The following is a 16,695-nucleotide window of genomic DNA, read 5'->3' on the forward strand; positions in this document are numbered from 1 at the left end:
CTAGTAGGGAAATGAATGTTAACTCAATAATCTCTTAAATCACTCCATAACCATAATTGTGAATAAGTGCCATGAAGGAAAATTATAGGGTGCTATATCAGGTTCCCTCTGAAGCCCACTGAAATCCCCCAGGCTAAGGTTGCTTGTTCGCTCAGCTCCCACAGCACTGTATTTAATTGATGTTTTATCATGTTTACCCAAATAGAAGTTGAAGCAGAGATTGATTGGGTCATGTTTAAACTTCAGTGTCAGGCAACATTTTTGGCCTGACATAGATGAACAGTATATATACAGGGAATGACTAAATGGATAAACAAATGAAATAAACAATTTTAGACAAAAACTGACTTGGAAATTACCCTGAAAATCTGGTTTGAAAGAGTGGAGAGATTTCCTGAGGGAAGAAAATTATGTATGACTGACTAGTTAATCATTATGGCACACAGCTTTCGTTATCTCATGGTTCCTGCTCAAGAAAATGTAATAAATCATACTTCCTAGAATTAAAAAAAGAAATTACCCTGAAAATAATGATTACAATAGTCCTAGGAGTTCACACACTGCAAAGTTTTCTTCACTGTCACACAAATCTTCAAAGTTTTCCAGTGAAATATGTTTCCTAAGAAATTGTTAGACTAAGGATGTGCCTTAGGGATAGAACGCTTGCCTAACACGAGCAAGGACATGGATTCAGTCCCCAGCACCACCAAAAACGATGTCATTGCAGGGCATGGTGGTATTTACCACCGTGGGGAGCTGAAGCAGAAGGAGCCTAAGTTCATGAACAGCATAGTTAAGACCCTGTTTCAAAAAAAGAAAGCACAAAAATAAGCAATAGAAAATGAAATTGTTCCAGCTGATATGTTATTTCATTGAGTCATTATTATGCCATTTTCCCATGAAAAATTCTCACATGGCTTTCATTTTCATCTGGAGTGAAATGTGGGCATTCATAAATCTCGGAAGGCTATCGTGAGCATCTGTGAGCTACTTGTCTACTCTTGCTACCTTCATAGGCATGAGCCACCCTACATGTGGCTGGGTGATTAATTCTTTATAGTGCTCTTATTCGTTGATTTTTTTAGCATTTGCCATTGTGAATTTGGATTAATTTTTCATCTGAAGCATTGGGATAAACGTAGATACTTCTCTAAATATTTCACAATTTATCTCCTGGAAACAAGGACATCTTCCTAAAAATTATCACTCAAGAACGTAACAATATTCAGTAAACACTCAAATTTTCTCTTTTATCATAACAATAACCTTCATGGCTTTTTAAAAATCAAGTATCAAACCTATGGTCATTGATTATAGTTATTTGTCCTGTCTTTTACTCTTAATTAATAATTCCTTTACTTTTTGTCTTTCTTTAGATGGAGTTTGTTTTTTGTTGGTGGTGGTGGTGGAGTTTTTTTGTTTTTTGGTAATACCCAGGCCATTTTTTTTTGTTTTTTTTTTTTTTATTTTTCTGATCATTTTCTCATATTTGTATATTTTATATTGAGAAGTAAAAATTATACATACACATCATGTACAGCATTAAAATATGTACACATTGCAGAATGGCTTTGAGTAATTGGCCTATATGTAACCTCACATATGTATCCTTTTTTGTGGGGAAAACACTTAAGATCTACTTCCAACAATTTTTAAGAATATAATACATTGTTATTAGCCATATACCCATGGTGTACATTAGACTCTTAAACTTATTCCCTAATCAAAATACTTCATGCTTTGACCAACATCTACCCAACCCTGACCTATGCCATGGTAACTACCATTTTACTTTCTACTTTCATGAATTCAACTTTTTTAGACTCCACACGTAAAGGCAACCATATATTTGTCTTTCTGTGCCTGGCTTATTTCACTTCACACAATGTCTTCCAAATTCATCATGCTCTTACAAACGGAAGGACACCCTTTTCTTTTAAGGCTTTATATACACCACATTTCCTTTATTCATCTGTTTATGGATATTTAGGTTGTTTCCATGATTGGACTGTTGTGAATAGAGCTGCAATAAACATGGGAATGCAGTTGTCTCTTTGACATACTGATATCATTTCCCTTGGCTATATTCCCAGTAGTGGCATTGCTGGATCATATAGCAGTTCTGTTTTAATTTTTGAGGAAACTCCATACTGTTTTCCATAATAGCTGCATAATTTTTCCATAGTTAGATTCTGATTAAACATATTCATCAAGGATAAAGTATAGGTTTTATTGTGTCTTTCACAGTGCATCCCACCAGGAGGCAGATAATCCTATTATAGGTAAAAATATTGATTTTCACTTAAGATGATACCCAACAAATGTTTCCAGTGTAGTGGTACCATTTTCTTTTTCAACAAATAACTTGTGAGCTTTAGAACTGAATGACTATCTTCTTTTCTGAGAACCTTTCACCAAATAATTTTAGTATTTGTGATACTTGTCTCATTCAATCATTACTAGTCAAATAGAAATCATTACTGTCAATCATTACTAGATATTTGCAAATGAGGATTTTCTAATTCTATCAGCCCTCCTACATCCTGCTAGAATACTTCTTCACCCTTTCTCCTGAGTCTCTTTTGTTTTAGAGGGTCGATTTTTAAATACTACTTTTTTTAATTTATTGTGCTAAAAAGCATTATAGTTATTCTTTTTCATTATTCATTTATTCATATGTGCATACATTGTTTGGGTCTTTCTCTCTCCTGCCCCCACCCCAACCCTCTTCCCCTCTCCCTCCTCCCTTCTAGGCAGAACCTGTTCTGCACTTTTCTCAGTTCCGTTGAAGAGTAGAAATAAACAATAATAAGAAAGACATAGCATTTTTGCTAGTTGAGATAAGGATAGCTATAAAGAGAGATTCCTAGCACTGCTTTCATGTACAAATGTGTTACAACCCAGGTTGATTCATCTCTAACTGACCTTTTCACTGGTTCCTGATCCCCTTCTCATGTTGACCTCTGTCGCTTTAAGATTTCTGTATTAATTCCTCTGGAGTAGGGGTTATTATTCTTTTTGATGATCAATTTGTCCCTAATTTGGCCAGTGGGAATTTCTTCACACTGGTACCTGGGTTTATTTCATGTCCTCCCTAGTTATTGAATACATTCTTGTTTTCTTGAACAAAGAACAAAAACAATTTTTGTTTGCTGCAAAAATTATACTTTTCTTTCCTCGTATCTTGGCTCTTTCATTGAACAGAGCTAAGAAATGTATGCGTCTAAACCGTGAGTTCATTCTGATACTTCCAGATTCAGTGCAGATGGCTTCTTTGATCTCTTCCCACATCAAATTCAGTGCTTTCTTCTCTCACAGTAGCTATAAACATCCAATACTGACTCATTTCTGTATCCTACTATTTGCACAAAATACTGAGTGGTACCAGTACCAATACCACAACCAACAGGAAATGTAAAGTTTGAATTTCTTTACAGTTCTCTTTTGCCACTAGACTATATCCCACTAAGCATGTACAGAGCACTGTGTCAAAGCTAGTTAGTTCTTTCCATGTTGCTTAATAACAACATTCAACTGATGACATTCAGTTAGCTATATAATAGGGTGCATTTGTTTCTCTCTGTATTCACATTAGGGTCTTTTGTCCCATTATCCTTTAGTTTGTTTAATTTTAGTTTTTGAGTATGTATAACTTTGTCATAGTTTAAAAGTCAAAAGTAGGGCCTAGGTATGGTGGTGCTTGCCTATAATCCAAACTACTCAGGAGGCAGCAGTAAGAGAATCTCGGTCCAATGACAGCTGCAACAAAAGAATGAGATGCTACCTGAAAAACAGAGTAAAAGCAAAAGGACTGGAGGCATGGCTCAGTAATGGAGTGCCTGCCTAGCAAGTGCAAGGTCCTGAGTTCGATCCCCAGTATCACCAAAAAAGAAAGTCAAAGCTATATTTAAAAAGTACAGTCAGAGATACAGTGCTTCTTCCACTTCCCCTCTGCCCTTTTCTCATTCCTACTCTACACTTGTTATTCAGGCAACTATTCAATTAGCTTCTAGTTTATTCTTCCCCATGCTTCATGTCACAAAAATAAGCATGTATGTTCTTCTTTCTTATTTCCTTTCTTTACATTAAAGGTAGCTTACTGTAAATACAGTTGTGTACTTTGTATTGTTTTACTTAAAGCATATACTGGAAATAATCTTAAGTAATTAATAGAGAGCTTCCCTAGTCTTGATAGTTGAGTCATTTCTTCAGTCTGTGGAGGGACCATAGTTCACGTGACCAGCATTGTATGTGTTCACATTAGAGCTGTTTCCTCTCTTTACTTCTACAAATCATGATCTGACAACTATTCTTAGGGCATATCGTTTTGTTTGCTTCATGTGTATAGTGTTGGCATGTTTGTTACTGTGTTTTAGCTCCAGACAAAGCTATGGGAGTCAGATTCCTTGGTCAGAAGGTGAATGATGCACGTACAATTTCTTACATATTATCTTATTTCTCTCTAAATGTATTATGTAAAGTAAGCTTCAAAACACTGTTTATGTTCTTGTGTTATTGGTGGAATTGGGTTCCTTCAAAATTCATTTTGTTGAAGCCCTACACTTCAGTATTTCAGAATATGACTATATTTGGAGATGGGGGTCTTAAAAGATGACGAAATTGATCTTGGACATCTAGGCTCCAGAATTTGGAGAATATGTATCTGTTATTCGAGCTGCTCAATCTGTGGTGTTTTATTAGCCCTTGCAAACTAATACAACCTAGTTTCCCCAACCACATCAATAGTGTGTACTATAGAACTTGTGAATTTTTCCCAATTTGACCAATGATAAAAGTATAACCTTGTCTTCTGCATTGCTGTCATTATGAATGTAGCTGAGCATCTTTCCATGTTCAAGAATTTTTATTTTTTGCAGAAATTCATTACTTTTGCTTGTTTCAATTTTTAAAAATGTTTAGTATTTTGAAGATAGCCATTGGTCTCTTAGGCATGTTACAAACATTTTCTCCTAACTATTTTCTCCTAGGTCACTATTCAATTGATTTCATTTTTGTCAAATTTTTTTATTTTTATGCAATACAATTTATCAATCTTTTTTTATATGGATTTTGAGTCATATTTAGAAAACCTTTCCTATGTTCAAATTACCAAAAGTTCACCTGTTTCCATGTTTTCTAGTATTTTTTGTGGTTGGCTTACTTTACATTTCTACATTTAGATTTTTTGCATTCTTTGGAAGTATTATGGTATGTGGTATAAAGCATGGATCTAGTTTTATCTTTTCCCAGATGCTGTCCATCTGTCCCAACAGCATTTATTAAATTAAAAGTCCATAGGCTTCCCAATGACTTGGAATGTCATCTTTATCAAATAATGAATTTTCATGCACACTTGACTCTATTTCTAGATAACTGTATCCATCACCTAGTAGCTATACTTGTGTTAATAGGTGAGGGGTCATTTCCCCTGGTTGCCTTTCTCCTCCCCCTGCTGAGGGTTTCCCACTTGTTCTGGTATATTTATTTTTTCTTCTTGACTTTAATAAGCAATTTGTTTGGTTCTGGAAAACAAAACAAAAAGGATATTGACATTTTTCTTGTAATTGGGTTAAATTTATATGATAACTTGAGAAGAATTGACACCTGGATGATATTTAGTAGCATGTCTCCAAAAACAGCACATGTCTTTTTACTGGATCAAGTCCCCTTTGATGTCTTGCAGGAATGTTTTAAATTTTCCTTCATTTAGATCATGCATATTTCTTTGTAAGTTTCCCCTTTTTCTGCAATTATAAATGAGGGTTTTTTTTCTTCCATTATATCTTATAATTAGTTATTTTCTGGTGTATGTGAGGCTGTTGATTTTTATAAGTTAATTTATATCCCACTGTTATATAATTTCAATTAGTTTAATCACAAATTTCCCTGGGTTTTCAAGCTTCACTAGCATTTCGTCTGCATGTAGAGACAGTTTTTCTTTGCAAATTCTTACACTTTTACATAATTGTATCAATTAACACCTCCAATACAATCTTAAGCACAATGAAGATAGCATCTCTATCTTACTCTTGACCTTACCAGAAATGCCTCCCATGTTTCACAATTAAATAAGATAAGTTTAGGACAGACATATAAAAGTTGTGCAAAGAAATTTGTTGACTATGGTTTTATTTAGTATATTTTCCAGAAATGGATGTTGACTGCTACGGAAGGCTTTTTCATGAAGATAATCGTATAATTTTTCTCCTTAAATTTATTAATAAAGTGAATTATATCCACAAATTTCTTATTATTCAACCTCTTTGCATTTCTGGACTTTTGAAATAATGTTTTATTTTATTAATGCAGTGTTGGAATCTTTCTGCTGGTGTTTTATTTAACTCTCACAACATATAAGGGAATTGGCTTATAGCTTCTTTCAATAATAATATTATTATTAGTCATTAATCTTTATTGTATTTAGGTATCAATGTTATGCTCACTTCTTAGAAAGAATCTGGGTGTTCACCTCCATTCTCTATACAGTGAAGCAACTTGTGGGCATTGAGATTATCCAGTCTTTACAAGTTTGCAGAATTACCCTGAGAACAGTCTGGGTCTGGTGTTTCTATGCAGAATAATTTCTTAATAACTTGCTCCATCTTTTTTCCACTCTGGAAAATGGCATGTTTAAGTTTTATATATCAAATGGGGTCTGTTTTGGTAAATTGCATTTTCAGAGACAATAATCAAGTCCATAATTTTTACATGTATTTGCACAGAATTTTGCAAAGTAGTCCACTATGACTTATTTCCTGTTTTTACAATGATTATTTTCTTCTATTTTTTTTCTTATTTTGTGTATTAGTACCCTTTTTTGTTGATTAGATTAGCTACTGGTATTTTTTTTTCTTTTTTTCCCAAAGAACCAGCATTTTGATTCTTTAATAGTTCTACTCTTTTTACTGTTTTCTACCACATTAATTTCCTCTTTTATCTTTATTATTTCCTTCCTTGTGTTTTCTTTTGATTTATTTTGTAATTTTTCTAAGTTGAGAATTAACTTTGTTTATTTTAATTATTTTTTTATTGACTCAAGTATTTAAGACCATGGATTTTCCTCAGATCACTGCTCATAAATTCTGATGTGCATATTTCTCATTCTATTTTTGTTTTTAGGAATTACACATTTCAATTTATATATCCCCTTCCACCCAAAAGTTGTTTAATAGAGAAATGCTAATTTTTAGATGGGAGAACTTTTAAAATTTTTCTCATTAATTCCTACTTCATGGAATTTATTGAATGCTTTTTGTCCCTGTAAGATTTAGAGGTTGAAATCTTAACCCCTAAGGTGATTGTATTTAGGAGTGGTGTCTTTGGGAAATGATTAGGTTGTGAAGACTCTACACTCATAAAAGAAGCCTTCAGAGAAATAGTTCCTAGAGCCATGTAAGGACCCAGCAAGAAAGAACAATCTGAATCTGCTGGCACCTTAATTTTGGACTTACCAGTTTCCAGAATTGTGAGAAGTTAATTTCTGTTGTTTCCAAGTCAGACAGTTTATAGAGGGGTTTTGTTGTTATTATTGTTATTGTTACAGCAGTCCAAACAACAGACAATAGTGACCCAACATGTGCTCAATCATCAACATTTTGTTTGTCCTTAAGGAGAGAGTAAATTATCAGTATTTGGTATATACCTACAACACCCACCTCACTGATTATATTCATTAGATCTTTGTGTCTTTGTTTATTTACTGTTTCCACTTGTATGGTATGCCTTTGCTAATTCCTGTACTCTTAGCCTTTCTGAACCACTTCACCACAGGTTTGTCTCTATGCGTCAAATAAGTTTGGCTGTGTGAGTCAATTTGAAAATATTTTTACTAGGAGAATTATGCAATCCACTAACAAGTTTATTAATAAACCATAATTTGATAAATATGACTGATGTGCTTGATCTTAACACATATTTTGGGTGAAACTGAGTGTGTATTATGTTTCTTTTTCAATATGGTTTATTTCCTTTGTTCCAGTTTATATTTCCTTTGGTATTCATGGACACTAACATTCTCATTCTACTAAAACCTACTATATACCTTTAGTCTGCTCTTTCTCATTTATTTTGTTATTTATTGCTTCTTCTACCTTAAATGACAATCTTCTTTCCCAACTATTATTTATGCAACAATGTTTTACATAGACAGTTTTCTGATTTTCTTTCCACTCTTAAGTGATTTGGTCATTTGTGCCTGGAGATGCAGACATTTTTTTTCTTTTTTTTTAAAATTGAATATTTTCCTAGCTTATGTCCTGAAATTCACCATTCCTGGCTGTTTTCCCCCAGGAAAATGCAGATTCAAGACTTCTTTTATGTTAGAAATTTATCTTACTGTTTTAGATAAACAATTTTTCTTATCTTATTGTTTTTCCAGACTCTTCTGAGACTTCTTTTTATCAATTATTTTCTCTCTGACCTTTTTTAAACTTCATTCCTTATTTTATCTTTGTTTTCTTGACTCTTCTGACTTTCCTTCCCTATTATCAGTCAAATCAGTTGTCCCATGACTAATTTGTAAATTAACTTTCATTCTTGAGATGATTTTTCTTTTCCTTCCATTGCTTTCCTAAATTCATTCAGTTCTTATTTCACATTTTTCCTGGTTATTGTATTTTGGGGGAATGGTCTCTTTTTGTCCTAAACCTTGGGACTTCTTAAGTTTTTTATTTCATATTTTAAAATGGTTGATTTCAGAAGTTTAGCTCAGTTAGGTGTTCTGTTAAAATTTTTTTCAACGTCATGTTTGACTTAGCTAAGGGCATTTCCATCTGTTGAAATGTTTTGACTCTTGTATTTTGTTTTCATAATTTGTGACCTCATATGGATGTTGTCTGCCATTTTCTGTTCATCTTTAAATGCAAGCATATACGCTTGGTTGTAGGCACAGTTCTGATGGTTGGATGACCAACAAAGTTTCTTAGTTCAAGAGCACCCTCTTCTGTTAGCCTGGAAAAGTGTAGTTCCTTTACTTGATGTCACTGGGGGAGGGGTTAGTCTGTCTCCTGATTTTTGAGATTCACTTTTGTTTAGTGGGACACTCTTACTTCATTATTTCCCTTCAATAACAAGTCTCCAACTGCATCTCTGCCAAGTGGTCTCCTCTCTTGCACAAATGGTACCTCCCCACACTGACCGCCCAGCCCCATGCACAGCCAAGTCCTTCTGCTCAATTCCCCCCAACTAGGCCTCTCAAGTAACCTGCTCCCAGAGTCTTATTATTTTTCACTCAGGTATTAACTTCTCTTTCTGGGGGTTATTTTATCTGTGATTTTCCTACAGCAAAGCCCCCATACCCCTTCCCTGTTTTCCATACAGCTTTCTACTCCAGCATACAGAAGATGTTGGAACTAGGAGTACTTCCTATTAGATGTAATATGAAGAATATTCTCTCTGTCTCTTAGTTACATTGTATGTTCAGTGTGGGGGGTGGAGGTGAGAGAGAGAGAGTCTGGAAGTCTTTGTTAATTCAGGGAGTTCTTAAAACTGTTTTTTGAACATAAGAAAAATAATTTTTAAGATTACTAACTAATAAGGCCTTATTGCAGTCAGGTATTTTGACTTCCAGATCAGCTTTACTACGAATATTCCAAAGCCTTGGACAAGTCAAGTAACTTCTCTGAATACCATTTTCTCTCTTAGTGAAAGAGTATCTATAGGTGTCTTTCCATTAATTCAAGAAGTTTAGCTTCTTCCATTTCTCTTGTGCCCCAGCTCCCCTCTCCCTATTATACATACAAGTAAAATTAACTTTCCTCTTACAACTCAGCCCTCAGCACCACAAAAAAAACAAGGCCTGTGTTAACTGAGTTTTGGCAAAATGTAAATATAAACTTGCTTCCCAGGCTGTTTTAAAGAGAATTGAGGCCTCTGTTAATTCTATTTGCAGCCCTCTAAGGGGTGGGGGCTCAGTTGGGAGCTGCCACATGTCTGTGTTGGGTTTCTTTTACAAGGTCAGAATGTTCCCTCTCAAACTCACAGTGCTCACCAAGTCCAGAGAGAAGCCAAATACTCTGACCTCCTCCCCTCTTTTCCATGTTACTCTGGGCCCCAGGTCCTGACTCCAGACCAACTCCCACTCTGAAATATCTCCTTCCTAGAGGAGACCATAATTTTAAGTAAGCCAAAATAGGGAAAGAACAGGGGAGTTGCAAGGGTAAATGTGAAAACATACAAGGTCACCATAACCACTCTTGCTCAATTATGTGAATTTATGTAGTGTTCTCAGTTTTCATGTGGCTAAAATAATGGTACATACTCTCCACACACAGTGGCTGAAGAGACAATATCACAGATGATTCATCCCAGAAGAGCCCTGCACACAGGTCACTTTGGCAATGCCTTTGCTTTGCATGGAAATGGCTCATGCTCATTATAAACAGATGCAAGCGTTGAGTGGGTTGGGGAGATTCTCCTGTTCTTTCAGTGCCAAGGTCAGGAGATGAGGCTGCCCCCTCAGTCACCTGCTCATGGGTTCCTACCACTTTAACATTAATAAGGAAGCCAAAGAGAGGCTTCCTTTATTCAGATTTCTTCACTATTCGTTTCAATACTATGCCCAACTGCCATCTGCAGACTTTCTACCTCTTTGCATCAACATCTGAAATACTGGCCACAGTAGTGACAACAATGGCAGGCCAGTGCAAACCTGGTAAACACATGCATGCACACACTTAGGATAGAATATCAGAGGAAGGAGGAAGATATGCTAAACGGAAAATATCCTGGGAGAAAGGACTGGGAAACCAGAGGCAGGAGAGGCCTCTGGCAGGAGATATGCATAGCTCTCTGAAAATTCCAATATACTGCAGAACTGCCTCATCTGCTTTCATTGTATCCCCCAGTTCAGGTTCACCCTGGATCAAGAAAGTCCTTTCTCATTCTGTCCAACTCTACCAGATCATCCTGTTTACATAGGAAAACAGGACAGCAAACAAACACAAATCTGACCCTTTAGTCTCCTGCTTAGAATCATATTTTAGCTTCCCATTCCTAAACCCAGCTAAGATCTGTTGATACCAAGTGGAAAGTGTTAAGTATGATAAGAAGTTAGGAAAGGAACCTCCCTCTAAGGAAGTGAAAGGGGAAATTCCTTCCAGCCAGAGGAATCCCATGAGAGTACCCGGAGAGTGGGATATTCAGAACCCTGAAAGAGCCATAGGGATATAAATACTTGGAGACAATATTTTAGAGACTAGTGAGTAATTAAGTTGGGCTGTAATGAAGCATGCATATAGGGAAGTGGGAAGAGACCCTGCAATTAGGTAAATTGGGAGGATTATTTGAAAGTCCTCTGTGGCCCTAGTTCTTCTCTGGTGTCTCTAGGTTTGGTATCTAGAGTACTCATTGTATACTACAAGTCTGGTAATGTTTGATGCATTGGGATTTATAGCTTTTAGAAGTGATTCATTGGATTAAAAGATGATAAAAAATAACCAAAAATATTCCACCTTTGGATGTAGTATGCTCATCTAACTTTGGAGTGAACTATTCTGATAACTTCACATGGCCCAAAATATTTTCCTGTTCTAACGAAATATTGACTGGCTCAGTTGAAGATAGGCATGTTAATTTCCATGTGGGATTGGAAGAACAGAAGATGTCTGTGAAAAAAGAATAATATAGGCAATGCAAAACATTGAAAACCAGACCACAAATGTCAGCTTATGAAAGTACTAAAGTCCATTCATGTCCTTAGAGCTAATTGGAACTACAGCTAGTTTGAAGTAAAGTAGAAGAGCATAATTCAGAACCACATCATATTAATATCATCAACTCAAGTACCAGGCAGAAAATGGCAGAAATAGAACTGAAATCCAAGTCTAATTATGTAATCTGAACAGTTTGATCATCTCTCCAAGGCTCCATGTCCTTGTTTGTAATCTGAATACAAAAAGTAACTATTCCTTAAAATGACTTTGAGGATTAAATGCGATAAAGTACAGAGCAACTTGGGCACCATCCTTGGCACATAGGGCCCAATATATATTCAGTGACTGTTGTTGAGTGAAAAATTCAATGAATATAATTCAATAAATGTTATTGATGAATAACTCAATATGTATTATTAAAGGAAAAGGTCAACATAGAGCTGATACTATTCTGCATAGCTCACTGTCACCATCAAGGAGAAAGATAGCTGTTTAGAAAGTGAAAACTGCAAAAGTAATTAATTCAATAGTCCCAGAAAACACAGGTTGAGTGGCAATGCAGAGCATGACGGATGATCTGAAGTGGCTCAAGGCTAGGAGGAAAGACTTCAGTACCCTATCCCATTCTCAAACTGATTGATGTGTAGTTTCAGGCAACTCACATTGTGTCTCCAACCCCCAAGTGTTTTTTAACTTTAGAATACCACATTAGGCTGATTGGCCTCCAAGTTCCTTTACTTCTTGGGTTTTCTCTAAGGGTATGAGATCTTCAAAACAAAATGGCCCTTGAGGAAAAGTTTGGTTAAGCTTCTATAGGTTAGACAAGAGACTGATCTAGCGAACCCAGGTGGACATCTTCCTGGCCAACTCTCTGTGCATCTAGAGAACTGAGGTCACATTTTTTAAAACATTACACAATATATCATTGTTAAATGAGAAAATCTCATTTGTGACATCGTCACATTGCTAGTCAGAGAAAATACTGCAGTGATGAAGAAAGTCAATGCTGGATCAACCAAAGTCCTCATTTCTATAACATTCATTTACAAAGAAATAATGTTCAACACAGCCCAACACAACATTCTTGGTTTTCTTCATAATGAAGTCCCCCAAAATAATCATCTTCTAATGGGGTAATTCACTACGTAAATTATAGTTCTTCATTTTTACCATTTACCCCAAACTGCATGAGAGATGTGTCACACTAAAATTTCTAAAGCTGTTAGGAAATCCTTCGCACATCATTGTCATCTGATGTGTCACTGCTACTTGTCTCTGTGTTATCATTCTCAATTGTGGGTTTGAAAGTGCTGTTTTTCCAGTCAAACTTGAAGTCACAGATCAGGTCATTTTTCAAAATACCATTTTTCCTGGGAGAATTCTTCTGTAACTGTTCTCTAATAACTTAATATTCTCTCATTTCATCCTCAGTTAAGGGAACACAAGTTTCATCATTTTCACTGTCTTCCTGCTAGCTCATCTCCTTTAACAATCTGAGTTCTGCTTCAAATGAACAGGAAAGAACCTCAGTTTGTGGAAAGGTTGAAGACCAAATGATATGCTGGGAAGTCATCAAGGCATTGCCATTCTCTTGAGGAATTTCATTTTCATCAGTTTCTGTTATATCTCTTTCTTGGTGAGTGGTATTGCTGTTATGCAAATTAAATGAGTCATCAGACTTCTCTGAACAAGCTTGGCTTTCATCTTCATGTTCTTCCACTCTGTCCCTTTTCAATGCTTTCAAAAATTCAGTCTTCTTATCAGTGCACATTCATGTCAGTTTGGTTAGACGAGGGTGCTAATTAAGTTTGTCAACAGGTCAAGAGGAGTTTGAGTGATGACACTCTTTCACTGAATTTGTTGATGAATTAAAATTCTTGGCAGTTGATTTAAAAGCATTAAAGTTGTCAATACTATGTGTAGATTCATGAGAGAAAGAAGTCCCAACAGTATCTTCTTTAGTTTGGCTTTTCCATTGTGAAGGTTTTGTAGGTGGAGCAGCAAGTTTAGGAACTAAGCCTTCATAAACACTTGGACCAATTCCATTCTTAACTGGCTGTGATGGAAGATTTCCTGCTACTGGGAGTCCAGATAGCTGTAAGTCCTTTGTAGTACCTTTCTTAGTGACCAGCATCCTTGGAGATCTAGATTTAGGATTTGGAGGATATTCCCACACATCTGCAGCTAAAGATTTATTCTGATTTGGTTTTCTCTCATATTCAGGATTTAAAGATGGCTGCTGTTAGGGTGAACAAAAGGAAGCCATGTTAGAACTCTCACATTTGTATGAAGAGAGTCCAGTACAGTGATGACCTCCCACAGGGCTATGCCTGACAGGGTGCCTCCAACCTGCAATGGGCTTAGCCCCTCTCCACCCTTCCCCTCTCTTTATCCCCCAAGTCAGATCCCAGAGAAAAGAAGTCCTTAGAAAAGCTTCTTTCTTCCTCCTCACATATCTCAAGCCTCCCAGAGATACTCACCAAACAGTGTTATGCTTTTCCCTGGACTTAGAAAATATAGACTTGCTCTTTTTCTCTGGGCTCAGGAACCCTCCCATTTCTGAAGCTCTTATCTTCAAAATGTTGCATGGAACAGGCCCTGGTGATTCACAGTGGCACTCAGTGTGATTTAGAGCCATAAATCAAGCGATTGTCTAAGAGTAAATTGCACAGAGCCTTAGGCCAGACGCAGGAGCCCCGTGTTTAAACAATCTGGTCTAATCCCCTTAGCTAACAGGCCCTCCTGCCCGGGAAATGGTAGGCAGAATGGCCCCATGAGCAAGTTGTAACATAACCCATGACTTTAGCCTGTTTCTAGTGGGACTTTGAGAGACCATCTCTCAAATTAGAGCTACTTTGATTTAATTTCTTCTCCACCATCCCAAGGAGAAACAAGAGCTAGTTCTGGCATTTAAGAAAATTAAATAAATCAAAATCAACTGAAGGAATTTCCCTAAGTCCCTTGTCACCCTCCAGGACCTGCCATCCCTGACTGAGGGATCTTTCTGGCACCAGCTAGATGGATCCCCAGCACTCTGACTCAGAATATCTCCCCCAACACAAGGTAACAGTCCCTCTAGGCATAAAATTAACAACAGCAACTAAGCTGTATCAAATCCAGCTTCCATATAGAGACATTTGAGATAGTTTAGCCCTTGACCTCTAAAAGGAGGAGAAGATTAGAAAGTGTCATCACAGAGACCTCTGCTGGCTCGCTGACACCAGTACTCTTTGTACTACCCAGCAGATTCTGAGGGGTCAGGTAGTGTTTCAGATCTACAGACTCAAGGATTCATGTCTCATTTATACTTCCTGGAAAGTGTCACGAGCTGATTCCAAATGGGTAATTGGTGAGGAAAGAGATGCCAGGCAGTGTGACCTCTGTCTCATTGCCTGGAACTCCTGTGGTATCAGGAGCTCCTAGTTATCACTGGAGAAAAGTATGCTTTGATGCTTTGGTTCCTTTTTAGGTCATTCATTTGCCACTTCTTCTGGACAGGGGCTACCTTTCTGAAGAAGCTGTCACAGCCTCTGGAAGAGCAAATCTTCCTGGCAAGAACTACTAGAAGCACCCCCCTCCCTTCTTGGTGCCATCCCTGAGTTTTGTTTCTGCTCAGCCTGATACTGACTTTACAACTGACATCCCCTTAAACTTCAGTTGTCATCTCTGAACTGTCTGAGAAACCATATTTTCTTCTTTTGGGGTCATTGTGTGCTGAGAAGGAATGAGGATTGAATAGCAGCCTTCAAGGGCTGGATTCAGAGCTGTCCTGAGATCCCAAATCACACAGTCTGCCTCAGACAGGTACAAGGGAATATGACCAAGAAAGGAAAGTAAAAGATGGAGGATTAGGCCTGATAGAATAAACACAGTTAACATGCACATCAAAGAGCTAAATATTTTATACACATGTCTAGTGAGTTCTCTTCATACAGATTTGAAATAGGGATTGGGACCTAGCAGAAAACAGGTAGAAATGAGTTCAGAGGCTTAACCAAAGTTATAACTGATAAGTAACAGAAACAGGATCCAGGCTGGAAGCAATGTGTTTCAAAGCCCATGTTCTTTTTGTGATTCCAATGAGACTGTTCCCAGGAAAACCAAGTGAGAAGTTAGTTCTGAGGCCCCCAAAGCATTCAAAGAGCATATGTGTATAATATAAAGAGAAGTTACAGGTTGGATAGAAAGAGGGTCAACAGTTCTCAACCAAGGATGATTTTGCCCCTGGGGACATATGGCAATGTCTAGAGACATTTTTGATTGTCATGAATCAGGGAGCAATGCTAGTATCTAGTGGACAGGGCCAGAGATACTACTAACCATCTTCTCATTCACAGGACAATAAAGAATCATGTACCCAGGATGTCACAGCACTAAGGTTGAGAAACCCTGGGCTAGATGATCTTAAGACCTCTACAGAATGAAATTAGAGGCCTTCATTGTCCCTCTTGATGGAATTCAATGCTATCTTCTAGTGTTTCCCAGGAAAGATCAGGGACAGGACAAGGATGTCCCACATCACCAGAAACCTTTTTAAACCCTTTATCTTGTCATGCCAGAGACTCCAAAGAAATGACATGAATTTGGCCTCTACTTTCTAGACCAACCATCAGTTCTCCTACAGTGAATCTGTACCTCAAGAACCTGAGTCAGGTGGAGACTCGAAGGATAGGAGACAAGGAACTCCAGAGGAGAGGATGAAGATGAGTAGAAGCTGTCAGTTCACTGAAAATCACTTCAGTAGATGCCCAATTGTAATTGTTCTTTTCCTGAAAGGCCAATTTGCCAAAAGCTAACTCCCACCAAATCAGTTCTTAGAAAGATCAATTTTCTGAGTAACCAATTTACTGTTTACTAAATTCATATGTCATGATATCTAATGGAAATATCTATCAATTTGATTTTCTGTGTGCTTTCCATTAACACTCTTTGGCGTATTTTTAACTGGGAATTTTCTTCTAGCTTCTTCTGATTTCTTTTGGATGTTTTTGAACTGGAATTACATTTTTAGTTGCATTTTAAATTAATGCTGTTTACAATTCTG

The 16,695-nt window shown here is 36.8% G+C and overlaps 1 pseudogene; it reads right to left on the reverse strand.

The window, feature by feature from the left end:
- Positions 1-12,084: 12,084 nt before the first annotated feature.
- LOC109686954 (vasculin pseudogene) lies at positions 12,085-13,881 on the reverse strand (annotated as a pseudogene).
- Positions 13,882-16,695: the final 2,814 nt, after the last annotated feature.

This window comes from Castor canadensis, chromosome 4, assembly GCF_047511655.1.
Source record: "Castor canadensis chromosome 4, mCasCan1.hap1v2, whole genome shotgun sequence".
NCBI classification, from domain to species: domain Eukaryota; kingdom Metazoa; phylum Chordata; class Mammalia; order Rodentia; family Castoridae; genus Castor; species Castor canadensis.